Source organism: Euleptes europaea, chromosome 15 (assembly GCF_029931775.1).
Source record: "Euleptes europaea isolate rEulEur1 chromosome 15, rEulEur1.hap1, whole genome shotgun sequence".
Lineage (NCBI taxonomy): Eukaryota > Metazoa > Chordata > Lepidosauria > Squamata > Sphaerodactylidae > Euleptes > Euleptes europaea.
Window position 1 is genome coordinate 39,721,551 of NC_079326.1, and position 26,633 is coordinate 39,748,183.

The 26,633-nt window shown below is 43.6% G+C and overlaps 1 protein-coding gene across 2 annotated transcripts in view; it reads left to right on the forward strand.

Moving 5' to 3' along the window:
- The first annotated feature begins 3,253 nt into the window (after positions 1-3,253).
- Positions 3,254-26,633, forward strand: part of RAPGEF4 (Rap guanine nucleotide exchange factor 4) — a 158,532-nt gene continuing 135,152 nt past the window's right edge. For both annotated transcript variants that reach the window (XM_056861640.1, XM_056861641.1), the window contains exons 1-3: positions 3,254-3,392; positions 5,731-5,819; positions 16,940-17,086. The gene's annotated coding sequence lies outside the window, so the exon portion shown is untranslated. The remainder of the gene's footprint in view (positions 3,393-5,730; positions 5,820-16,939; positions 17,087-26,633) is intronic.

Here is a 26,633-nt window from a genome sequence, read left to right on the forward strand (position 1 = left end):
ACATATAATTAGGAAAGCAGGATTAGATTTAGATGAAGGTGGAGTGAAAATTGGAGGGAGGAACATTAATAATTTGAGATATGCTGATGACACTACTTTATTGACAGAAAATAGTGAAGATTTGAAACAACTACTGCTGAAAGTTAAAAGAGAAAGTACCAAAGCAGGACTGCAGCTGAACATCAAGAAAACAAAAGTAATGACTACAGGAGAATTACACAATTTTAAGGTTGACAATGAGGAAATTGAAATTGTTCAAGACTTTCTATTCCTTGGCTCCACCATCAACCAAAAGGGAGACTGCACCCAAGAAATTAGAAGGAGATTGAGACTGGGAAGGGCAGCCATGAAGGAGCTAGAAAAGATTTTGAAGTGTAAGGATGTGACTCTGGCCACCAAGACTAGATTAATTCATGCCATTATATTCCCTATTACTATGTATGGGTGTGAAAGCTGGACAATGAAGAAAGCTGATAGGAAGAAAATAGATTCCTTTGAAATGTGGTGTTGGAGGAGAGGGCTATGGATTCCGTGGACTGCCAAAAAAACAATCAGTGGGTTCTAGATCAAATCAGGCCTGAACTGACCCTCGAAGCTAAAATGACTAAACTGAGGCTGTCGTATTTTGGTCACGTCGTGAGACGACAAGAGTCACTGGAAAAGACCGTCATGATAGGAAAAGTTGAGGGCAGCAGGAAAAGAGGAAGACCCAACAAGAGATGGATTGACTCAATAAAGGAAGCCACAGCCTTCAATTTGCAAGATCTGAGCAAGGCTGTCAAAGATAGGACATTTTGGAGGACTTTCATTCATAGGGTCGCCATGAGTCGGAAGCGACTTGACGGCACTTAACACACACACCTATAGAGCCAGTGTGGTGCAGTGGTTAAGAGAGGTGGGCTCTAATCTGGAGAACCAGGTTGGTTTCCCCACTCCTCCATATGAAGCCAGCTGGGTGACCTTGGACTAGTCACAGCTCTCTCTGAACTCCCTCAGCCTCACCTACCTCACAAGGTGTCTGTTGTGGGGAGAGGAAGGGAAGGAGATTGTATGCCGGTTTGATTCTCCTTAAAAGGTAGAGAAAATCGGCGTATAAAAACCAACTCTTCTTCTTCTAGTTCTAGTTTTGTTCTTGTGGCATATTGTATTAGTCTGGATTATGGTAGATTGATATTATTGGCCATGTATCATCTGCGGAAGGGCGACCTTCTTTTCCACCCATGATGCTTTCAGCCACTAGGCTTGCGATGATCACATGCTAGAGACTCGTAGCCTGATGGACGCTACAATAAAGGGTCCAAATAAATCAGAATAGGAACTATATTTCAAATACAAATATCTCCTGTCACATTATGGGGAGGGGGGCAGAGAGAGCAATTGTATTCGTGATAACTTTTAGTCACTATTGTATTATTGATCATTGCAATAAATGCATTTTTGTGTAATGCTTTAATAATTTTGCTTTTTTTCTTTTCTGTAATATACAAATAAAATTACATCTTAAGGTTCTTTTATAGTAGGTTTTCATTGAATCTACATTGGGTAAGCAATTTTTCTAGGAAATCGGATATATAATTAAGATTATCCAGGCATTTTAATTGTCTGGAAATCTTGTCCAGTGTCTTGATTTCCCAGACTTCATTGTGTTTATCCACAAAGAGAATGGGCAGTTGGAGACTGGTAAATGGTGCCCCCCTCTGGAATGTGTTGCTCAGAACAATTACTTCATGTAGCTTAATGGTAAGGCTGGTTTTTCACTTAGGAGTTAGTTCAATTACTAGGGCCTTTTATGCAGGGACATTTCCCCATGGTCACCCCGCTGACTTCTTTGGGGCTTCCTTTTGATTATGCATGCCTTTTCCACCCATCAGAGGTCGCCTCGCTTCTCCCTGCCCGTGTTTTGCCTTTGTTTTCCAGATGCTGTTTAAGCCAAAATCTGGAAAATGCGGGCAAAACATGCGGAGAGAGCGAGGCGACCTCTGATGGGCAGAAAAGCCATGCATAATCAAAAGGAAGCCCTGAAGCAGTCGGTGGGGGTGACCACGGGGAAACGTCCCTGCATAAAAGACCTGGGCCTACCCACTTTTCCTCATCCATATTGCACTCTACTTTTGACAAGAAGAAATGCACTGCAGTTGGAGGATAAGCATTATTTTGTTAGGATGAAATACCAACATAATTGGGAGGCAGGTGCCTGAAATTTTCACACAATGGGGTTTTACGCTGATTTTACACCCAGTTCAGGGTCCTGAAGGCGGCAAACAGTTAAAACATATTTTAAATTGCATATCTATGTGTGTTTGTGTGTATAAGCGTGGTGTAGAGAGCCAGCGTGGTGTAGTGGTTAGGAGCGGAGGACTGTAATCTGGTGAACCGGGTTGGTTTCCCCACTCCTCCACATGAAGCCTGCTGGGTGACCTTGGGCCAGTCACCATTCTCTCCGAACTCTCTCAGCCCCACCTACCTCACAAGATGTCTGTTGTGGGGAGGGGAAGGGAAGGTGATTGTAAGCTGCTTTGAGGCTCCTTAAAAGGTAGAGAAAAGCAGAGTATAAAAACCAACTTTTCTTCTTTTAAGCAGTAACAAAAACAGTTCAGCAAGACACCAACACATAGACACATACACATGAACGGAAAGGAGGGTCACTGAGGAAAAGCCACACAAAACAGAAAAGTCTTCACCCCCTGGTAGAAAATGGTGATAGAGAGGGGCAAATTAATCTCCCTGCGGTGGGAATTCTATCATTTCAGTGCCTCAACTGAGTAGGCTCATTCTTGGGTTGCCACCAGCCTAACCTTAAGATGATGGGGGCACCCGAAAGAGGACCTCCAACGATGACTGCAGTGGTCAAGTACGTTCGTATGCGAGTAGGCAGTCTTTAAGGTATGCTGGCCACTTCTTTGATGTTCTGCAATTTGACAGGCAGCACTGGGAGAATTGCCGCCCCTCTAGAAAATATTTCTAGTTACAGATGTTTCTAGGTAAGATTTGGTGTACATATAAAAATGTAATACATAAATAAAAAAATTAGGCTGGTATCTGTTGCTATCAGGGTGCAGTTATTAGGTTTAAGGTTTTAATATGGCTTGGTGGGATTATTACTATGATGTTTGATTTTTAAAAAAACGTTTAATTTTAAATGTACTCTTCTATAGCCTTTGGGATAAGGTGAACCAAGCATTCAAAACAATATATATGGCAATACTTCTTTGGCTAAACAGGTGATCTCTCTCTCCTCTGCTCTTGCAGGCCTTTGGAGCGTTCCAGTGAAGATGTAGACATTATATTCACCCGGCTAAAAGAAGTGAAAGCTTTCGAGAAATTTCATCCAAACCTACTCCAGCAAATATGTCTCTGTGGCTATTACGAGAACCTGGAAAAGGGAATTACATGTAAGATGTCCTTCTTCACGGATGAGTGAGAGTCTATATGAGTAAACCAGGCTTCAAATCAGAGTCTTCAGATTTTGAAAGTTGGTAGCCTTGAGTGTTCTTTTTTTGAAGATACACACACTGAGCAATAATCCTGTGGTTAGTTTAGCTTCCAAATGATCTGTCATGTGAGTCTCATCTACTTAGTTCCACTAAGAGCTTCACTGACCCTCTTTTTATTATTAAGAAAACTCTCAGCCTTATGTATAGAATACATTACAGTGGGTTGGATCCTGTGATCCATTGGCAGAAGGTGCTGGCAGCTGCTGATATTCTTGGCTCCTCTTCCCACCCAACAACCATTTCTGAAAAAGTTTATTCCTGTGGTCGCGGGACCCATGTGAAGTAGTAGACATACAGGTTGGGAGGTTGCAGGAGGGAGGGAAACAGGGTGGTGGTGCAATTGCTCTTTGCTGCTTCTTTCATCAGTGGAACTCCAGTGATGGAAGAGGAAGAAGGGAACGATTTCACCTCCTTTCCCCCATGTATCCTTCTAATCTGCATGTCATTTATTCCACATGTGCCCAGCAGCCATGGGAATAAACTCTCAGGGTTGCTGGAAGTGGCTTCTGTGGGGAGGTGAAAGCTGGTAAGATTTGGGATTCTTGTGTGGACTTTGCAAAGTCCTTTTGCTGAATCCAACCCAGTTAGATGTAGAGAAGCTGTCGTGGTCCTTTAGCAGATCCTGACCTGGATGGCCCAGGCTAGCCTGATCTCATCAGATCTCAGAAGCTAAGCAAGGTCATCCCTGGTCAGTATTTGGATGGGAGACCACCAAGGTATACCAGGGTTGCTACGCAAAGGCAGGCAATGGCAAACCACCTCTAAATGTCCCTTGCCTTGGAAAATACTAACTCTCCCCCAAATAAACTTATATTAAAGCATCCAAGGAAAAAATCAATCTTAAAGTGATAATTCTACCTACCTAATTAAGCTCCATCGCTTTTATAGAATTTATTCCTGTTTAAGATTTGCCAAATTTTTGGCACTTGTCGATAGGTTGTTAGGACTTTTCTTCAAAGCAGGCTTTTCATCTCCAAAAGTTTTAACATTCTCTCTAAAAGTGTCAAAACCAGGCAACTTTTAAGCTGCAATAAATTCCTTGTTTGTTGAAAACCAAGAAAGCGGAGGCACATGCATCAAAGGTTTCTTACTGGTCCTCAGTGATGGGATGTGAAGGGTGCTTCTGCAAGTATCCCAGACCACATAGTGTTTTAAAGGTAAGAGCCAGCCCAGTACTTTAAACTGGCCCTGATAGTATTGGTAACCAGAAGAGCTCCTGCAATATTGATGTTCCTGGTGGCTAGCACTCATCACCAGGCTAGCTCCTACATTGTAGAACAACTCAAGCGTACAAATGGCCTTCATGGGCAGCCCGATGTATAATGCATTACAGTAGTCCAGTCAAGTATGTTGTTCAGAGTGAGTTCAGTGCTTCCTGAAATTTTTTTTGTTTCTCCCAGTGACATCTACCTATTATCAAATCTGGTTGGCACTGAAGCATCTTGGCTTAATTCCAGAGGGGTTTTTCTGAATGTCTCTCAGATTGAGATGGAACATAGCTATGCAGAAAGCAATAGCACTAGATCTACACTACAAAAACTATCAATTCTGGATCAGTTAAACCAGTGGTTCCCAAACTTTTCAGGCCACCACCCCCTTGGTTCCACAAACTCAACCCCAGCTCTGCCTATCCAACAACACAGTTGAAGGGGCTCACCTCTAGTGCCCCCTGCTGCCCCCTTGCCTCTTAGTGCCCCCCTAGGTAATTCCACACACCCCAAGGGGAGGTACTGCCCACTTTGGGAGCCACTGAGTTAAACCATCATTGCATCCCCCCAAAATCATTCTGGGAATTGTTGTTTGGTGCTAAAAATTCTGCTAGCTAGTCCTATGGCCCAGGCTAGCATGATCTTGTCAGATTTTGGAAGCTGAGCTTGGTTGGCTCTGGTCAGTATTTGAATGGGAGACCACCAAGGACTACCAGGGTTGCTATGCAGAGGCAGGCAGTGGCAAACCACCTCTGGATGTCCCTTGCCTTGAAAAACCCTTCCGGGTTGCCATAAGTCAGCTGCAACTTGACGGCACTTTACGCTACCCGTTAGCCCTACTGCTACCCCACTCTTACACAATTACTGAACCCAGACTTCCTTGGGGAAGGGGAATAATTATTAAACCAGTTGACGTCTGTGGTGTGGTTATGCCCCAGTTGGATGTAAATCATAATAACTGGTCAGCCACACAGCAGTTGGGGTGAAATGTGCTTTAACATCAGTGCTTCCTCCTTTTTGTTATGCAGTATTCCGTCAAGGTGATATTGGAACAAATTGGTATGCTGTGCTGGCAGGATCTTTGGATGTGAAAGTTTCTGATACAAGCAACCACCAGGTAAAATTACATCTCTAGAACAACTCAAAAGGGGACCTATGAAACTTGGGGGTTCTGTGAGTGTGGCCTGCCTTTCTATCCATAGACGTTTGCAGAAGAACTGACTGGAATTATTTACAGCCCATTCCTGAGCTGACGGCGTACACGGACGGCGGAAAAGAGGTGCAGCCGCGCCTCCTCCTAAGCCGTTTCGCGTATGCCGTTTTTTTTGTTTAAACGGGGCCTTTCGCCCCATAGAGAACAGCGATGCTGCGCCTGCTAAAAAGCAGGTGCAGCAACGCTGTTCCCGGCGCCGGTGTACTGGCACGAATGGGGACAGGAAGCCGGCGGCTCCTCCCCCCTGCACCTGCGCGGCCATTGTACGCCGTGGTCTCTGCCACTGAGAGGCCGCACTGGTGGTGGGGCGCGGTGCAGCTCCAAAGCGCGTGGGCACCGGAGGAACTGCCCTCCCCGCCAGCATAAGTGCGTGTAATCGCGTGCTTACACGCACTTATGCTTGCAGGGGGGTCATTCCTCCTCCTAAAGAGATTCGTCCCAAATCTCAGGAATGGGCTGTCTCATACCACTTACCACTGTAAGTTTCTCTAAAAAAATAAAATACTTTGTAAGAGGTTTCTAGTAGGGGCAACATGGGTCCAACTGTTGTTGTTTTTTTGTCAGACAATAAAATAAAGTTCCTCAGCCACACCATTTCTCCTAGCAGTAAATGCCTTATTGGGCCTTAATGGCAATGCTGATTTTGTGAATTTAGGCAGATCTTGAGAGGAAGGGCAGGAAGGATTGAGTCAGTGCTCGGCTCTCATGGCCTTTCTTACATGCCCAGGGTAATGCCAGTCACCACTTTTGGGTCAAGAAGGAATTGTCCCCCGGGCCCGATTGGCCAGGGATCATGCTTCCTCTGGGCATAGAGCAGGGGTCACTGGGGGAGTTGGAGGTGGGGAGGTAGTTGTGAATTTCCTGCATTGTGCAGGAGGTTGGACTAGATGACCCTTGAGATCACTTCCAGCTCTTTGTTTCTATGTCCTGGAGGAAAGGGGTTTGTGGAGTACCAAAACCACTGTTCAAAAGTGAGAAGTTCCTGTCTCTAAATGTTGCAACCCCCTCCCCCACAGATTATCTCCATGTAGGAATTAGCATACACAATATCCAATACCATGTACAAAGGATCATGCAACCGTATTTGCCACAGATCGGACTATATCTGTGTAGGAAAAATATAACTTACGAAGATCTCCAAAGCTTGCGTAGAGGACAACCAGAAAACATAAAGCATATTCTCTTCTGATTCTTGTCCCTTTTTCATAGAATTAAAAGATGGAGGATGCCTAAAGACTATCCACCCCCCGGCACTATGCAGGATGACCAAAAACATCCCTGAAAAATAATTGTTCAACCTCTGCTTGAAGACCTCCAAGGAGGGAGAACCCACACCATCCCTGGGCAACCGATTCCACCACTGAACTACCCTTGTTGTTAAAAAGTTTTTTCTAATAACCTGCCAATATCTCCCCAACTGTAATTTAAACCCATTATTACAAGTCATATCCTTCACGACCAACTGAAACAGCCCCTACCCTCCTCTAAATGACAGACCTTCAGATTCTTAGAAAGAATAATCATACCCCCACCTCCTGTTCTCTAGGCTGAACATTCCCAGTTCCCTCAGCCTTTCTTCTAAGGCTTAGTCTCCCTTAATCATCCTTGTCACTCTTTCCGGCATCCGCTCTAAATTTTCTGCGTCCTTCCGATAAAAAGACCCCCAGTACTGGACACAGTACTCCAAGTGGGGTCTGAGTATAGAGTGGTGCTATCACATCTCATGGCCTAGACACTATGCATTTGTTGATACACCCTAATATCATGTTTGCCTTCTTTGCTGCCACATCACACTGGATACTCATACTCAATTCTCAGTCCACCAAAACTCCCAAGTTCCTGTTCACACGCTATTACGCAGAAGAATATCCTTCATCTGGTACATGTGCATAATATTTTTACTACCCAGATGAAAAACCTTACTCTTATCTCTATTAAATTGCATCTTGTTCACATCTGCCCTTTCCCCCAATGTGTCCAAGTCTGATAGTATTTTATCAGTATTGTATAGTGTTCACTATCCCACCCAATCTGGTGTCATCTGCAAATTTTCCTGAGATGTTGCTGCAGATTCAGCAGCTGTAGTGTGAATGGATAAGTGTGGAGGCCCCAGGTGATAAATTCCCACATTTCTCTTCCTGATAATGGCTGGGCCGTCTGGCTGTGAAGACCATATGAGATGATGCTCCCCTGGCCCACTAAATTATGAACAGCCTACATCAGCTTCAAAATAACACTCTGTTTATTATATAAAACATGTACAGGTAGCGTAGGCCTAGATATTTTAAGTTTGGGAATTTAACCATTCCCAAACCTATATTGGTCTGCAATATAGGGTCTGACCACGAGAGGGCAGTGCTAGAATGTGTAAGATTTTTCTCCCCTTTCACTGTAGTAGGCATAACTATAACCTTTTTTCTTCATTTGGGGAGATTTTCTCTCTCCTCACTATGCTGTAATGTTAAGTAGAAAGTATAAGGAAAGACTGAGCAGGCCAAATGAGTTATCAGTGGCCTTTTATGCAGGGCTGTTTCACCCATGGTCACCCTCGCCGATTGCTTCGGTGCTTCCTTTTGATTATGCATGCCTTTTCCTCCCATCAGAGGTCGCCTCGCTCTCCCCACACATTCTGCCCGTGTTTTCCAGATGCTGTTTTAGCCAGAATCTGGAAACTGTGGGCAAAATGCGTGGGTCCAGGAGAATAAGGTCCAGGAGAATACATACCATAAACGATGCACCTCATCTGGATCATACTGTTAGAAATGACTGAAATAAAGCCAGTGCATCCAATAAACAATGCAGAGGAGGGTCACCAGGTCCTCCCTCTCCACCAGCAAGAGGTTTTTTTGGGGGGGCAGGTGGTCACGTAGTCACGCATGAAGTGCTTACATCACTGCTGGGTTTCGTCCCGGAAGCGCTGCCATCGCGAAGGGGCCCTTCACCACTCAAACCCTCATGGGCTGTTGGATGGGCGGGCGATTGCCTGCCAGTTCCAGCAACCTGGCAACCCTAGTGGAGGGGAAGGGAAAAAAAACACATCTAAAATTTTCACACAAAAAATGACAATCTTGTTCCCAGTCTGCAAAGTGCTCTGTTGCATAAGTTTGTTTTACCGTGATGCTCGTTTGCATTATAGCTGAATGAAAATGGTGGCCTTGTGTCACCCCTGGGGGCCATCTTTCTTCATGAGGTAAAATTAGAGCAGCGTTTTCTGCTCTACGCTTTGAAACCATGCCAACAGCTGTTTTAGTTGGGCGGTACAAGCAAATCCCCAAGGATCAATGCTTGTGTATCTGCAATACCCGTGTGCAGGAGGATTTACCCGATTATTTACTCCATTGCCCACTCCATGCACAGCCCAGGACTAAGTTTCTGGATGGGCTACTAGTGGGTACAAACCTCCACTCAGAAAAGGAGAAAATCATATTCTTGCTGTCTGACTCCAATGAGTATATTTCTCATAGAACATCATTGTTTGCTCTGGCAGCAAGGAAAATAAGAGCTAAGATAGTTACCTCTAGTGCAGAATCCCACAAATGATGTTGTTTTTGGTGCTTCGTATCCATGTTAACCCTACTAGATTTTATTTTCTTGTACATGTCTTTTTAAAATATTGTATTACTTTGTGGATGATGTTTTGTGAAGGCCTATGGCCACATACAAATAAATTTCTCACCATTCATGAAGTAAAATTCCACCCTGGGGAGAAGCAGGGGGAATCTGATCATCACAATGACCATGGCTTTCCGTCACTGCCCCCTCCCTCTTATATTATACGGGGCATGATATTAAAATATCAGATTAAGGATGGCTGCTGCTTGAATCTCAAATACTGAATCATGTCCCGTTTCTGTTTTTCACAACAGAGAAGTAGAAATCTTAAAGGTAGCTGAGGAGGCTGAACGTTCCTGAGCAGCATTTTTCTTTTTCTGAAAAAAGAAATCTTTGTTCCTTTTTTTTTTTAAGGCTTCCTTTCTTATAAAAATGTAACATTGCCTTTATATTCTGTTTAAGGTACAATAGCCTGTTGGGAACAAAAAGGGGTAATGTTGAAGTAATTTTTCTTACTTGTGGAATATCATTTTTTTTGTAGAGTTTTTTCCCCCTCCCATGCACACTTCAATGAATTTGTGACCCTATGACCTAGAAAAGAAAGCAACAAATGAGTCGGGATTGGCCAAGCATTCAGGATTATTATGTAGCTCATTTTTTAATGCACGTTCTGTACTAGGAGTTATTAGTAAAAAGATTAAAAAGTAAAACAGCCAGTATCATAATGCCTTTATATAACTCTGTGTGTCAACTGAAATACTGTGTATGGTTCTGGTTGCCCCATTATACAACTGGAAAACCCAGAAAACAGAACTAAAATGATAAAATGTAACTTTCATCCTTAGAAAAGGTGGAATGGTGTTGGGCTTTTTAGAAAAAACAAGACTTGGTGCAGTCTGAAGTTGAATTATACCCTTTTAAGCCCATTGACTTCAATAACATTGCTTCAATAACTCTGCTCTGGATTACACTTTAAGGCAAGACATGAGAGAAGCTTGTAAAATAATGCATGGCGCGGAGAAAGTGGATAGTGAGAACTTGTCTCCCTCATCTCTTATAATACTGGAATTCAGGAGCACGCAATGAAGTCGATGGGCAGTAAATTCAGGACAAATGCAAGTATTTCTTCATATAAAGGATAATTTGTGGAACTTGCAGCCACAAGTTGTAGGCCGTTACCGCTCCAATAACTTACTGTGGAGTATCCTCGTTGTCGATCCATTAGGTTTGGCAGCAAATCCAATTTTTTTGTCTGCATGCTGCCTCTTTCCAATGTTTTGCCCTGTCCACATTTTAAAGAGAAACAAGCCATGTGTTCCCAGGGGAGCGTCATGTCGTTCGGGATGTCCCGGATGCTCCCCCCCTCTCTCCCACTTTTGGTTTTCGGGTATGTGCTCTAGCCACCAGGAGAAACCACAACGGGCAGCGAGAGCACACCTGCGAGTCACTTTTGACAGCAGCTGGGGGAGCGAGAGGAGCCGCGGCTGCTCGGTGCCTCCTTGTGCCTGCAAGCCGAGGCCAGCGTTGGCTTTTCCCCTCCACTTCCTCCACTGGAGAGATCCGCTCCAACATGTACCTTGCAGTCTCCTTCCTCCAATGTGAGAGCCAATGTGATGTAGTGGTTAAGGTTTGGAGCGGTGGGCTCTGATCTGGAGAACTGGGTTTGATTCCCCGCTCCTCCACATGAGCGGCAGAGGCTAATCTGGTGAACCGGGTTGGTTCCCCCACTCCTACACAAGAAGCCAGCTGGGTGACCTTGGGTTAGAAGACACACTCTCTCAGCCCCATCCACCTTACAGGGTGTCTGTTGTGGGGAGTGGAAGGGATGGTGATTGTAAGCCGGTTTGATTCTCCCTTAAGTGGTAGAGAAAGTCGCCATATAAAAACCAACTCTTTTTCTTCTTCTTCTTCCAAAGTCCCCTTCATGTGATCAATGTCCCTTTTAATCAGCTCTGCACATTGCCCCCCACACACCAGCACATAAATCATGCCCCAGCACAAAGGGGGGAGTTAGTCCAATGCTTTAACGTTTCTTTGGATCAACATTGCAACGTTATTTTGGTAGACCGATTACGTTTAACGACAACAACAAAAATCCTAAAAAGTACAGGAAATAACTAGCAAGAGGATAGGGAGCGTTGAGAAAGGAAAGGCAATGCGATGGGTGTCAATGAAGGGGCGGAGAAAGGAATGGCGTCTCCAGCTTGTCTGCACCTGGGGGATTGTCATCTTTGAAACGGAGTAAGGCATCGTCATATAAGCATTTATTGAAGGCACAGACATTAAACACTTTGAAATCATTTCCAAGACCAAATGGAACACCTGTTATGGGGAAGTGGCTTCAGTGGCTCCAGTGGGAACCTTGGCTCCTGTTGTCCCAATTTGTGGGCCTTCTGGGGAATGCTACAATCCCTGAAATTTTCCTCTCCATTAGGTAGAAAACAAAATAAAATAGCAGACAGAAATGTTAGATTGCTTAATATAGTTAGGTTAGCTTGTTATCACCAATGTGTGTGTGTGTGTGTGGGATGTGTAAGATTTTAATTAATTTAATTCTAGCATATTAGAAAAATGTTATTTTTCTATTATATTTGTAAGCTGTGGTTATTTATATAAGTCAGTAGAAAATAGTCCCGTCTAACTTAAACTGAACAAAGCAGGTGATTTTTCGTATCTGGAACAGGATATCACCGAATAACAGATGAGATCATATGCATGTGACCACAAATATGAGATCAGAGTTAGGGTGGATTTGAGAGGAGGAGATATTCAAATCCTCTTGAAACAAAGAACTCTGGAAAAGTATAAATATGAGAAATAGGTGGAGTCTGTTAGGAGAGACTTTCACTTTTGAAGCCAAAAAGGCCTGAAATGTCTCCCTCTTTTGCCTGGCAAAATAAAAAGCTTTTATTTCCTTTGTTTCTAAAACCTGGTGTCATCTCTGTCTCATGGTAATAAAATCTGGCCAGGGAACAGAGTGAATTTACATCCAACATGTGTGTGTGTGTATATATATATATATATATTTGTTACCCTGCTCGCTATCCCAATCAAGGCAGGGCTCAGAGCGGCTCACATCCATCAGAAATACAATACATAACATATAAAATCCAATAAAACTGAATACAATTTTAACATAAAATTAAAATGATCAGCAACCTATTTGCGCCTATTATTTATGCACTGGCCCATAATGAGCCAGGGGGCAGCAACTGGGACCCCCCCAAATTCAGTAGTTGGAGCAAAAGAACAGGGGTGGAAGGGAGGCCAGCTATGATAACACACTGTTGAGGCCCTCAACCGAAGGCCTAGTGAAACATCTCCGCCTTACAGTTGTTGTGCTTACAGTTGTTGTGAGGGGGAGTCATTTTTATATATTTTTGAGTTTTGCATAGCAGTGTTGCAGACTCTACATCTTTCCTTTTTCATTGCCTTTTTATCTGCTTATCAGGCTTTTCTTCTTCTACTGTACATATATCCTTTTGCCGATTGGGAATCCACTTCATGCATCTGATGCAAGAGCCCATGAAACCTTGTCATAATGCATCTGTTAGTCTTTGAGGTGCCACAGGGCTCTTTTTATTGTTTTCTGCAATAGATTAGCACTGCAGGAATTTGTAGCCAGGAATGTATTTGCCCTTGAAATGAATGGTAGTACCAAATAAAGCAAATGATCACATGTCATTGCATACATAAAGAAAATGAACATGCATGCATCAAGAAAACATTTTTTCAAGAACAAAATGAAGAATAAAGGAATACAAATTAAAATATTCTGCACATTTTTATTATTATCTGCTCATGGCTGAACATCTTGCTGTTATAGCCGTATGTACAGTGGCTTACTGAAAGGTTGGCAATCCCAATGCAAAGTCATTCAAAGAGGCTTGCATTGAAATTAGTGTGTGCCTGACTCTGCATAGAATCTCCACTGGGAATGGGCATGTCTATCAAGGGTTCCACCCCATTACACCAGCACAGGCAATTCCACAAATATGCCCATAAAATTAGTGTGCAGTATTTGTCTTAGGATGTGCCATTTTTTAAGGGCTCTTGCCAAGTGCAGTTTCCCCTGAATTCAGTCAAACCCCAAAGGTTCTAGCAGAACCGTAGGCAATTAAATAAACCACCAATAACCACATCTATCTGCTAGTGCGAATAATGCATCAGAAACAAGAAGTAATGAATTTCAAAACTGTGTGTGTGTGTTGGGTGCCGTCATGGCGTGCCCCCCCTCATGGGGACCCTATGAATTAATAACATCCAAAACATCCTATTATTAGGTCCTGCAAACTGAAGGCGGTGGTTGCCTTTGTTGAGTCAATCCATCTCATGATTGGTAGGGTTGCCAACCTCCAGGTGGTGGCTGGAGATCTCCTGCTATTACAACTGATCTCCAGCCGATAGAGATCAGTTCACCTGGAAAAAATGACCATTCAGGCAATTGGACTCTATGGCATTGAAGTCCCTCCCCTCTCCAAACCCTGCCCTCCTCAGGCTCTGCCCCCAAAACCTCCTGCTGATGGCGAAGAGGTACCTGGCAACCCTAATGATGGGTCTTCTTTCCTACTGCCTTCAACTTTTCCTAGCATCATTGTCTATTTCAAAATTAGCACCCCCAAATTCTTCTCCTTTTTGTTTTTAATGCACAACATTGTAGAATTTATACTAGTTTTTGATTTAAAGACAATAGGGCCTCCCCCTGAAAACTGATTTTTTAAACTCATAACTTTTGCCTCTTCAATGCAGAATACAGTGGGGAGGACTCATATTCACATTTAGGCTGTGTGCTCCCTTTTTTTTTTTTGGGAAACCCTGCCATCATTCATTTTAGCAGCGATGAAAACCCCCACGAGTTTTGTGATATGAACTTTGTACCCCTCTCACAGTCTGCACAGTGAGGTTTGGCAACAAACACCTCTTTCAAAGGTCCCCAGGCATTTTATTTTTAGAGCACTGTTTGGCTGACCGTTTGTTGGCACCCGAGGTTCCCTGCTGCTTCCTGGGATTTGGAGAGGGGAGAGCAGTGAAGGGCATCTAGATGATAGAATCCCTGAAGATAGCCCTTGGGAACAGCAGGAGTCCCTTGAAAGTTAGGGGGCCTAATTGGCAATGTGCGCTTGGTTTCCACAAGGTTGGTAGATATATAAACAGGGAGCAGGAAGAAACTGGGGGTTTGAAGTCTAGGAAACCAAATGGTTTACCCGAACTGAGGGGGCAAAAAACTCACTGTTAGAAGTATCTCTCCCCCCCCCCCCAGCTATCAATCTTCTTTCCAAAAAGTCTTAGGCCCTTTGAATTATGGACCCATACTCCCTTCTATTTTTCTGTGTTTTTGCACTTCATACTTTGTTTCCTGACTTGAACTTCTTGCTCTGTGTATCTCCAGGTGAATTAATAGGAACGGTTCTTTTAATGGTCTCAGTTCTTCTGCTTGGTTCTGTTGTTGGAATAAGTGTTTCTTAGCCTTAAAACAGGGATAAATAGGGTTGCCAATCTCCAGGTACTTGCTAGAGATCTCCTGCTATTACGACTGATCTCCAGCCGATAGAGATCAGTTCTCCTGGAGAAAACGGCTGCGTTGGCAATTGGACTCTATGGCATTGAAGTCCCTCCCCTCCCCAAACTCCGCCCTCCCACCAGTAGCGAAGAGGGACCTGGCAACCCTAGGGATAAAATTAAGTTTGGTTTTTCTAGGGAGTCAGAATGAAAGGCACAAGAGTTGTTTAATGATAAAGGCAGTCATCATTCAATTGAAATCCATAAGGTTTTAACTAGGATTCAGGAGTGCAGGGTGGGGGCAAAGGGGTAGTTGTCCCAAGGCCTCACAAGGCTGAGAGCTCCTCTCTGACTTTTCACCTTTGACCTTCAGGACAGAAAGTTAGGAGTCAAATACAAGGCCTCTGGGAAGGCCTACAAGACCTATCTAGTGAACCAGCATTTGTATCTGTGAGCTTATTGATCATAGAAGAGCCAGCATAACGTAGTGGTTAAGAGTGATGGACTCTTATCTTGAGAACTTGGTTCAATTCCCCACTCCTCCACATGAAGCCTTCTGGGTGAAGTTGGGCCAGTCACAGTTCTCTCAGAACACTCTCAGCCCATACAGAGACAGGCAATGAGCATCTCTTGCCTTGAAAACCCAACGGGGTCACCATAAGTCAGCTGTGACTTGACGGAGCACACAATTTATCATAATTAAATACTACATCCTACATTATATAATCAGAGTTTCCAGCCTCCAGGTGGGGCCTGGAGATCTCCTGGTATTTCAACTGATTGCCAGACAACAGACATCAGTTCCCTTGGAGAAAATGGCTGCTTTGGAGGGTGGACTCTATGGCAATGAACTCTGCCGAGATCCCTCCCTTCCCACCCCCAAGGTCTCCAGGTATTTTCCAACTCAGAACTGGCAGCCCTATGCTTAATACATTTATTGTAGTGATATTACATGTACTTTCAGTGTCTCCCTCCCCGACTGCAGACCTCTGCCTTCCCCATTATGTTGTTTGAAGTCCCCTGCTCTTTATCATGTTCAATTTTCTCCTCATATTCCTTTTTTTGAGACAAGCAAGGTGCATTGGTTCTTGTAGGTTATCCGGGCTGTGTGACCGTGGTCTTGGTATTTTCTTTCCTGACATTTAGCCAGCAGCTGTGGCAGGCATCTTCAGAGGAGTAACACTGAAGGACTGTGTCTCCTGGAGAAGTCCCTCCTGATGACACTAGGAGTAACACTGAGGGACAGATGCCTGCCACAGCTGCCACAGCTGCCTGCCACAGCTGAGGGACAGATGCCTGCCACAGAGGCATCTCTGAAGATGCCTGCCACAGCTGCTGGCGAAACGTCAGGAAAGAAAATACCAAGACCACGGTTACACAGCCCGGATAACCTACAAGAACCAATGAACTCTGACCGTGAAAGCCTTTGACAAGCAAGGTGCATGTTGTGTTGGTTTCTTTCAGGGGGTGATCAGTTTTAAGAAGTAGGTACCGAGGTTGGGGTTGACATCTTTCTCTGGCCTTGTCCGGTGATTTCAACAGAGGCCGGGCGCACAGAAATGTAGCTCATTCCCCTCTTCCCCCCACCATTTCTATAAGTCCTAAGATGAGAACACCACAGAACCATGAAACCAGGGTTCCAGCCCCCCAAGCTAGTGGATCTGAAATTCCTGTTCCCTAATGGCAAAGTAGTTGAGAGTGGTTCCTGTGCCAGAAAGCAATTCTCCCGTAGGTAATATATTTTATTATTTTACACAGTTCATGCGGGCTAAAAATCTTGAGCCTGAGGCCTTGGGCCAATTTAGTCATTGGGCTCTGGTAAAACCCTACTGTGCCTTTTTCGAGATTGCGATTTGTCCTATTGTAAAACTTTTCTTCACAATCGAAACCTCCCACATACCTAGTTGACCTATGGTGTGAATTCCACCCACATTCAAGGGTTGAGTGCATGTCTCTTTTCCTCTGATTCACAGGATGCTGTGACCATCTGCACCTTGGGAATAGGGACTGCTTTTGGAGAGTCAATCTTGGATAACACCCCTCGCCATGCAACTATCGTTACAAGGGAGAATAGCGAACTGCTTCGAATTGAGCAGAAAGATTTCAAGGCGCTGTGGGAGGTAAGCTCAAACAAATACGTGATCGGTGAACATGATTAGGAAGAGGACACAAAGTGCAGGGGGTCTGATCAATGAATGCATTGAGAACATACACAGCAGAATTGCGCTAATGGTGAAATTTCTTTGTGTCCTTTTGCTTTCTAGGACAGTATCTGTTTTAAGAAGTGACTTTCCCCCTCTTTTTTCTGACTAATTTCCTAAAATGTTGTGCATTACTCTGGATTTTCTGACCTTCATTTTTTGCTTCCATCAAACTTGCTTTCTTTAATTATTTGCTACAGTGAAAAACATGTTTTTTTGAAGCATTGATGTTGTTTTAGATTATCTTGTTGCTGCTTTTTATTTGGCCCACTTGGTGATCTTTTGTTCTGTTGCCTTAAAGATTTTTGTGCTGCTAAATGTTTCCTAGTGTTGTGGGTAAAGCCCTCTGCCAGAAGTCTGGGCAAGTTAGAATTGTCAGAAGGATGAGTTTGACTGGGGTGGGGAGAAATCTCATTAGTTGGCACGTGGATGACAAATGGTTGAAACTCTAATTGCTTTTAATTACTTGTGTCTTCATGCTTAATAAGCATCATTCATGTATTAACATATTAATCTGGCAGACACTCAAGAGGGCATACTTTTGAGGTTTGGAAATGTGATCTGAAAAATATTACATGCCCTGGGAAGGCTCGTTTCAAGTAGTCCGTACTACCTGAGAGACCTTCAGGTTTTGCTGTGTCCTCAGGATGGATGGTTTCTTTATATGAGATTCCATAGAAAGGGTGTAGATTACCTTTATATATCAGAATGCAAAGGATATCACCTTGAATTAGAAATCAGTTGTCAACAGTAATAGAGACTGTGACTCAGCTGTTTAGGAGGTATATGGCCAAGATCTTGGTAGGATATTAGGCCTTAGAAACCAGAGTTTGGTGTTGATTCTTACACCCACTTATATGGCAAAGATGTGGAGATGGAGATTGCTTTTTGGCTTCAAGCATATATGGCAACCCCACACTCCTGGATTTTTTCTTAAACTGTTACTATCTGGCATCCTCAGGTGTTTTATGCATGGGTAGTTCCCGCTGGATAGGCTGCTCTCTCAATGCACAGTATTTGAACTCAAATTCTCAAATCACTATGCATAGGGGCTCCCCCCCCCCCCGAAGAAATTCTTGGAGTACTTGGGGGTCAAATTTATGCATCACCAGGGAAAATGCAGAGCTTCTGAACTTCTTGCCAGCATTCCCGCTATCCACAAACAAAAAAATCTGTTGGATCAGGCTGAGGCCTGAAACTGACGTGCTGTGAAACTGACCAAATAAGCAGCTGCATAGGTTGTTTGTGATTATTTCAGCGTTCTTGTTAGTCAGAAACAAAAAATAAACTATTCAATCAGGCTGGGGTCTGAAACTGACCACAGTCGCTGTGAAACTGACCAGATAAGCAGCCTCATAGTATTCTAGATTCAAGGGGAGCGGTTGGATGAGGGAAAAGACAAGTGGGAGGGAGAAACAGGAATGGGTGTGGGGAGAAAACCCCAAATTGACAAGTATGCACAGGACCAACTTTTGATTTGGGATCGAGGCAGATATTAAATTTGGGGTAAAACATCCACAAAACAGGGGAAAATGTGAGGGGAGAGCGATGTGACTTTTAAAGGTTGGAAAATACATGCATAATGGAAACAAAGCCCCGAAGTTGGGAGAAACTTGACAGCAACGGAAACAACCCTTGCATAAAAGCCCTAAGAATTATCCCTCTTTTACTGCTCGTTCCTGGACCATGCATAGAAATTGCTAATATTTAACATACACTTTAGAAGAGCCAAAGACTTAACCACTGACAGTTGTGGAATAACTCTTACCTGCACTGTTGCAGACCTGAGGATGAAAAAGAAATGGATCATCAGGTTGGATCCTACCAAGCACACATGAGATCTCAGAGGGAAATCTTTTTCTGTCATCCCCTTCTCCTAGAGGCCCCAAAAGCTAATGGTGAAAGTCAGGGTAATTCTTGTGGACAAAATGCCAAGTGACGCTGCAGGGGGCACAGTGAGGTTCTCTGGTAATGCAAGGAGAGTAATTTGAATTCGTAGGATCCAAGCCATTGTTTTTATAAACTGCATTTGCCCTTTCCCTCTTACTTTGACAGTCTGTATTATTTAGCATGGAGGCAGGCAATGGCAAACCACCTCTGAATATCTTTTGCCTTGAAAACCCTATGGGGTCGTCATAAGTCAGATGTGCTTTGATGGCAAAAAAAAAATAAATTATTTAGCCTTGCCATAAATATGATTGCCTGGTTTTTCCACCCATCTGTGCCTGGTAACAGCTCTATGACAGGAAGACATTAGGCAGGTGAAGCGGGTTTCCCTTTCATTGAACCCCCAAGTTGGGAGAAACTTCTCAAGTTCCTTTTTTAAAAAAATTGCAAAGAAGATGTTAAAGGCACAGATCCTCTGCTGGAAACAAAAGTTGTGAAGAAATCACACATGGTGAGTCGGGAGGGTGGAGGGTGGGGGGAGGTTGATCCATCGGTATCTTCAGAAATTTACCTCAATTTGGAGAAAATTGACATGTTTTACTAGGCTTTTCATACAATATCCATTTTAAATGTTCAGTAAAAACAACTGATGTTACCTTTATGGCATCGCTTACCAGAAAAAATTGGCTAGGGTATATCCTCTGACGATTATTTCCACTTAAGTAGCACTCTGTACATGAGCATCTGCCCATCCATAGATCATGTTCTTCCTCAGAGATGGTTAGTTTTACCCAGGCAGCTGTTGTGGCAGACTGGAAAAGATAAAACCTCTTGTTAAGGGGTCTGATTCCTTATCTCTAAACCAAAAGGGTCTGAAAAGTGAGCCTTCAACTCCTTTGGGCTTTGAATTATTATTTTTTAAAGAAAACGTCTGAGAATTCCCAAGTTAGCTCTCCAAACAACTGTGCAGGCTTCAAAATCGGCTTCAGTTAAAAAGAAATGGCAGCCTTAAAAGCTGAGTCTACATGTGAGAGGCATCTCAGTAGTAAATGAGTAGTAAATGATACACATCCAGGGCTTTTTTTTTTTTTTGGTGGAGGTGGTACTCACTGGTGCTGAGTACCGGTACCTGGGTGGGGGGAGGGGCGCTTCCAAGTCCTGAGGGGAGAATTGCTAGAAATCATTGCAACCTTATATATGAGTGCAAACACCTTTTATTTTTCAAAAAATAGAAAAGGAAAAAAAAACACTGCTGGTTTGTACACAATATAGTGCAGTATGAGGGACCTCACTGTGTGTCTGTGCATTGTCCTTTAATTGTGTGGGTCACACAAACTCAGACAGGAAGGGAGTAAATTTGCTGAGAAGTAACTTATTTTTAGAAATCTTGTCTTTTGAAGTGTATGGCTTGAACTTCCTTTGAGGACAGCAGACCAGCAAACAAACATCTTATTCAACAGGAGAGAAAGTTTTGTCTAGTTAATATTGTGGGTAGGAGTCACACCAGCCAGAGGAGTGTTTTTCAGGATTACACAGTGTAGACGCCGTTACTTCATTATTTGGAGAACTTTCTGCAAAATGTGACTTTTCTTCTTAACTAGGTATGGTGTGTGTGTGTGTGTGAGTGAAGTGCCGTCAAGTCGCAGCCAACTTATGTCGACCCCTTTTTGGGGTTTTCATGGCAAGAGACTCAACAGAGGTGGTTTGCCAGTGCCTTCCTCTGCACAGCAACCCTGGTATTCCTTGGTGGTCTCCCATCCAAATACTAACCAGGGCTGACCCTGCTTAGCGTCTGAGATCTGACGAGATCAGGCTAGCCTGGGCCATCCAGGTCAGGGCAACTAGGTATGGTAACAATGGGCAAACTGTGGTTTTTATGTTAACACCACCTATATCTGATGTTCTTTAGATTACATGACTATCTGAAAATTAATTTCCAATCCAGCATTTATGTGTTTAAGAAATGCAAAGTTACTTGGTATGGAAACTATGATATAATCTTACCGAATGTCAGAATGACACTTAATGAACTCTTGAAAGGATCAGAGTGAGAGGATTTTTTAAAACCGTCAAAACAAGATTAAAAGCCTTCATTCAAATATACTATCCACTGTCTGTGCCCTTACATCAACCATTTTTTTCAGATTCATAAATGCCAGCTTTGTACTGAGATATTAACATACGCCGGTAAGAATTCTACTGATTAAAAACAGATTAAAAGCCTGTGTGTGCCTAAGCAGAAGTATGGTTCTAGGTGCTTTTATTGATTGTAGAGAGAAGGGGTTGTTTCTTTTTTACAAAAAAAAAAAGAGATTAAAAATTGTGTTCCAGTGCTCAAGAGATGTTGTTTGAAATTGATTTAGAAGAGACTTTGGGAACCACCCAGCTTTAACAAAAAAGCCCCATGGATTTCATTTGTTGGCTAAGAACCGGCATAATCTCTCTTATTGAAAAAAATGAGATTTTAATGTGCATTGGTTTGGCTAGATCATGTGCTTTGTTTTCTCATCAGCCCATGGGATGTGACATGTGCTAAATAGATATTTTAAGTATTAGCAATATTTAAATACCACTAGTAGAATCATAGAATCATAGAGTTGGAAGGGACCACCAGGGTCATCAAGTCCAACCCCCTGCACAATGCAGGAAATTCACAACTACCTCCCCCCCACACCTAGTGACCAGAAGATGGCCAAGATGCCCTCCCTCTCATGATCTGCCTAAGGTCACAGAATCAGCATTGCTGACAGATGGCCATCTAGCCTCTGCTTAAAAACCTCCAGGGAAGGAGAGCCCACCACCTCCCAAGGAAGCCTGTTCCACTGAGGAACCGCTCTAACTGTTAGAAAATTCTTCCTAATAGTTAGACGTAAACTCTTTTGATTTAATATCAACCCACTGGTTCTGGTACGACCTTCTTGGGCAACCGAAAACAACTCGGCACCATCCTCTACATGACAGCCCCTCAAATACAAGTGAGAAGCTTTGGGAGCAATCCTATGAAGGTCTACTCTAATGTAAGTCCTATTTTATTTAATGGCACTTACTCCCACAAGAGTGTGTTCAGGACTGCAGCCAGTATTGTATAGGGGTTGTACTAAGATCTGGGAAACCCAAGTTTGAATCCCCACTCTGCCATGGAAATGCACCAGGTAACCCCAAGCCAGTCATACACTTCTAGCCTAGCCAACCTTACAGGGTGGTTGTGAAGAGAAAATGGAAGAGAATATTTTTTTTATGTCTTCAATCCCTCCGAAGACGCTTGAGCTAAAAATGTATAATTAGACAGATATTTTGCTATAACTCTTCAGGCTTGAGGGGCAATAGTAACGCTGTGTCACTATCACCATTATTATTATTATTATTATTATTATTATTATTATTATTATTATTATTATTGCTTTTAAATGTTGCAGGGCAGAAATTTTCTCAGTTCGTTTAAGAAGGAGATGAAAGTTGATATAAAACATGAAATATATGGCAAAAAGTCAAGACGAACGTCAGATTCTTAGTCCAGCCACTTAAATTATTAGATTGATTTATAGAACACTATTCTGCCGTTTTATTGCTCAGTAATCGGCTCCAGAAATCTTGGCTATGATTTAGTGATTTCTCACTAAGCTGTAGAGGGATAAAACCAGGGAGTTAATCAAGGGCAGAATATTTGGCTTTATAGGATGATCACGTGATCTGAAATAGTGAAGACCCTCAGAAGTGCTAAAAGCTTAGTCAGAGAACACGCAGGTCTCTGTCACTGCACACTGTCATTCTCTTTGCCGAAGGCTCAGATTCATCTAGTCCAATATGGCTTTATTTGTAAAATTTAGGAGAAAGAGATCTGGGAGTGTAACACAGGGATCTGATTGCACTCCGCAAGACGTCAGCTGCGTTATTCTGCCTTGTAATATAGCAACGATGTACAAGAAAAAGGGAAATAAACAGGCATTCTTGTGTAATTCTGAAGAAATGCGTCCAATAGCTGATGCCAAGCAAAAAGAAAGTATCTTGTAGCACCTAAGCATTCCTGGGAGGTTGACAGTCGATGTCAGAGGCACAGAAGAAGTGTGCTCAGAACCCGCATGCATTTATATGCCTTGGGGGCAAGCGCTGAAAACAGTCTCTCTGAAGGTTTCTGACACCATTCAGGTAGAAACAGGAAATACTGGTCTTTTATGCATGGCTGTTTCACTTGTCCTCACTCCTCTGCCGACTTTGGGTCTATGTTTTGATCACACATGCCGTTTCCAAGCGTCAGAGGTCACCTTGTTCTCCTCCTGCGTTTCCCCACGTTTTACCCTCATTTTCAAATTTGAAATAAAACAGCTCCCTGAAAACACGGGCAAAATGCGGGGAAACGCAGGGGGAGAGCAAGGGGACCTCTGACGCTTGGAAACGGCACGCATAATCATCGGAGGGGTGACCACGAGGGAAACAGCCCTGCATAAAAGGCCACGGATTGCTCTTCTAAAAGCGAATTGACCTCTGTGTTGCAACTGTGGCAGGCGCTGTCTGGCTAGCATCTGTTAAATTACCAACACCCCCTCACATAACCTTAACATGCAGGGCAGTTTGGCAATTAAGAGCTGCTTTCTTTGCAGTTCAGCCCCAGGCACCCTTGTCAAAATATTGCAGCTCGCCAGACTGTTTTGCTTGGTGTACAGGCCTGGTTGCCTGTACCGGGGCTGGCAGTGCCGCTGAGGCTCAGCTTGCTCCTGGTCTCCAGCTGTTAGAGATCAGTTCACCTGGAGAAAATGGCTGCTTTGGCAATTGGACTCTATGGCACTGAAGTCCCTCCCCTCCCCAAACCCTGCTCTCCTCAGGCTCTGCCCCAAAGTCCTCCTGTTGGTGGCAAAGAGTAAGGTCCATAAAGTCCCCACAATCCTTGCAGGTATTAAACTCAGCCACGAATCAGGCAGTACAAATCAACTTCGTTCTCAGTTGCGGTCAGCTAATCTTGCATAGACCAATCAAGCAATTCAATTCTCGTTACTGCTGGTTGAGCCGGTTGTAAACGCTAGCATCCACAGCTATGCGTTAGTTGTTATGATGTTTTATGGCACATAGAAAAGTAACAAGTTCCCGGTTTTTTATCCTTGTTTCGCATAAAAGTGCAATTTGCTTCTTCAGACTGTGCTATATCTCTGACTGCAGACTTGCAGTTCATAAGAATGACCCATAGTCCCAGTTTGCGTGGTAAAGGCCTGTTGCGATGCGGCAATTCCAGGTGTAAAATGCACCACAAGGGGCTGTTTTCCACTCAAATGGCCCCTTGTGATGCGTTTTAAACTGGGAGTTTGAGTGGAAACCGGCCCTTTGCAATGCAGCCCTTCCGGGTGTGAACCGGAAATGACCTGTCCCTGCCTGCACAGATTGCCCGCCGACCCTCAGCTGGTCAGCGGGTGGCCAGGTGGATTGGCGGGGGTTTGCCCGCCACCACCTGGCACTTGGCAACCCTACCTGACCTGAATATCCCAGGCTATCCTGATCTCGTCAGATCTTAGAATCTTAGCCAGGTAGGCCCTGGTCAATATTTGGATGGAAGATGACCAAGGAATCTCAGGGTCATTAACCAGAGGCAGGCAATGGCAAACCATCTATGAACATCTCTTGCCTTGAAAATCCTATGGGGTCTCCATAAATCAGCTGTGACTTTACCGCAAACCCCCCCTCCAAAAAAAACCCTTCAGTCATACCTTGAAGATCCTTATCTTGTGGTGGCAGTCAATTATATCTCCAGTGGCCCATCAGAAGCCCTGATGGGCAAAAGCCCCACCTTGCCTTGCCCACTTTCTAAAAATGCTTGAGCACCAGGAAAGGTGCCAATGGGTATCATGGCACCCATTGGCCCATGTATGGGAACCCAGCCCTAGTCTGACACTCTAATCACTAAATTACACTGGCTCCCAAGAAGAAACATTAAGAAGGAGAGTTTGCAAAAATATTTCTATTATGCGCCTATTTCCTTTATGCTGATGTAAATCTAAGAATAATCCACTGTTACCATAGTAATGCATTACAGAGTTTGGCCCACACTCTTTGTCATTAAACATTTGATTACCTTTTAACCATATGTTTTATTTGTTTTCCTTGTTTGTCAGTCAAAATGTTTCTAGTTTTTAATAAGCAGTGCTCTAGTTGGCACTATAGTTAGACATTCATATGGAATAAAAATCTGGTGAACTGCGTAAGGAGACTCAGCAGTGCTAAGAGAACATAGTCAAAAGCCTTACAGTGCCGTCATAAGCAGAACTACACCTTTCTACTGTCTGAAATTCTTGGTAAGCCCTACTGGGTTACCTAGCAATCCTAAGCAATCCTAAGCAAAAACCCTAGCAATCCTAAGCAGGTGAAGTCAGAATTCTACTTAGGGCTATTTATTTGGGGTTACTTCTAGGGAAGTTTTTTTTTAAGGATTATGTGGCTATAATTCTGATCCATAGGGTTGCCAACCTCCAGGTACTAGCTGGAGATCTGGTGCTATTACATCTGATCTCCAGGTGATAGAGATCAGTTCACCTGGAGAAAATGGCCACTTTGAACACATGAACACATGAAGCTGCCTTATACTGAATCAGACTCTTGGTCCACCAAAGTCAGTATTGTCTACTCAGGCCGGCAGTGGCTCTCCAGGGTCTCAGGAAGAGGTCTCACATCACCTACTCGCCTAGTCCCTTTAACTGGAGATGCCAGGGTTTGAACCTGGAACCTTCTGCATGCCAAGCAGATGCTCTACCACTGAGCCTCAGCCATTGGACTCTTTGGCATGTAAATCCCTCCCCTCCTCAAACCCTACCCTCTTCAGGCTCTGCCCTTAAAACCTCCCACCGGTGGCTAAGAGGGACCTGGCAACCCTACTGATCCAGCACAGCAGTTGAGATGTAATATGAAGTGAGGGGGGTCTATATATGATAGGTGCTTAGGTGTTCATTTATATGTGGCATTTTCCTTACTATATGCTTTCATGTAATTTGCAAACTACTCCTGCACCTGTTCTAGAATTTTGATGATTTCCTCCAGCTTAGAAAAGATTTGTCAGAAAAGCCTTTTAAAGCAATGGTCTAGCTAACCATTCCCTTGTAAACATTTTTGTCTCTTAAGTGAATGTTTGTTTATGTCAAAAATATACCATTCTTCTCCCATCCTTGAATAAGAACATAAGAAAGGCCCTGCTGGATCAGACCAAGGCCCATCAAGTCCAGCAGTCTGTTCACAGAGTGGCCAACCAGGGGCCTCTAGGAAGCCACAAACAAGATGACTGCAGCAGCACCATCCTGCCTGTGTTCCACCGCACCCAAAACAATAGGCATGCTCCTCTGATACTAGAGAGAATAGTATGCAGCATGACTAGTATCCATTCTAACTAATAGCCATGAATACCCCTTTCCTCCATGAATATGTCTGCTCCCCTCTTAAAGCCTTCCAAGTTGGCAGCCATCACCACATCCTGGGGCAGGGAGTTCCACAATTTAACTATGCGTTGTTTAAAAAATACTTCTTTTTATCTGTTTTGAATCTGTCACCCTCCAGCTTCAACAGATGTTTATAGGGATTTTCATCAGTGCAGTAACTACTGTAATTT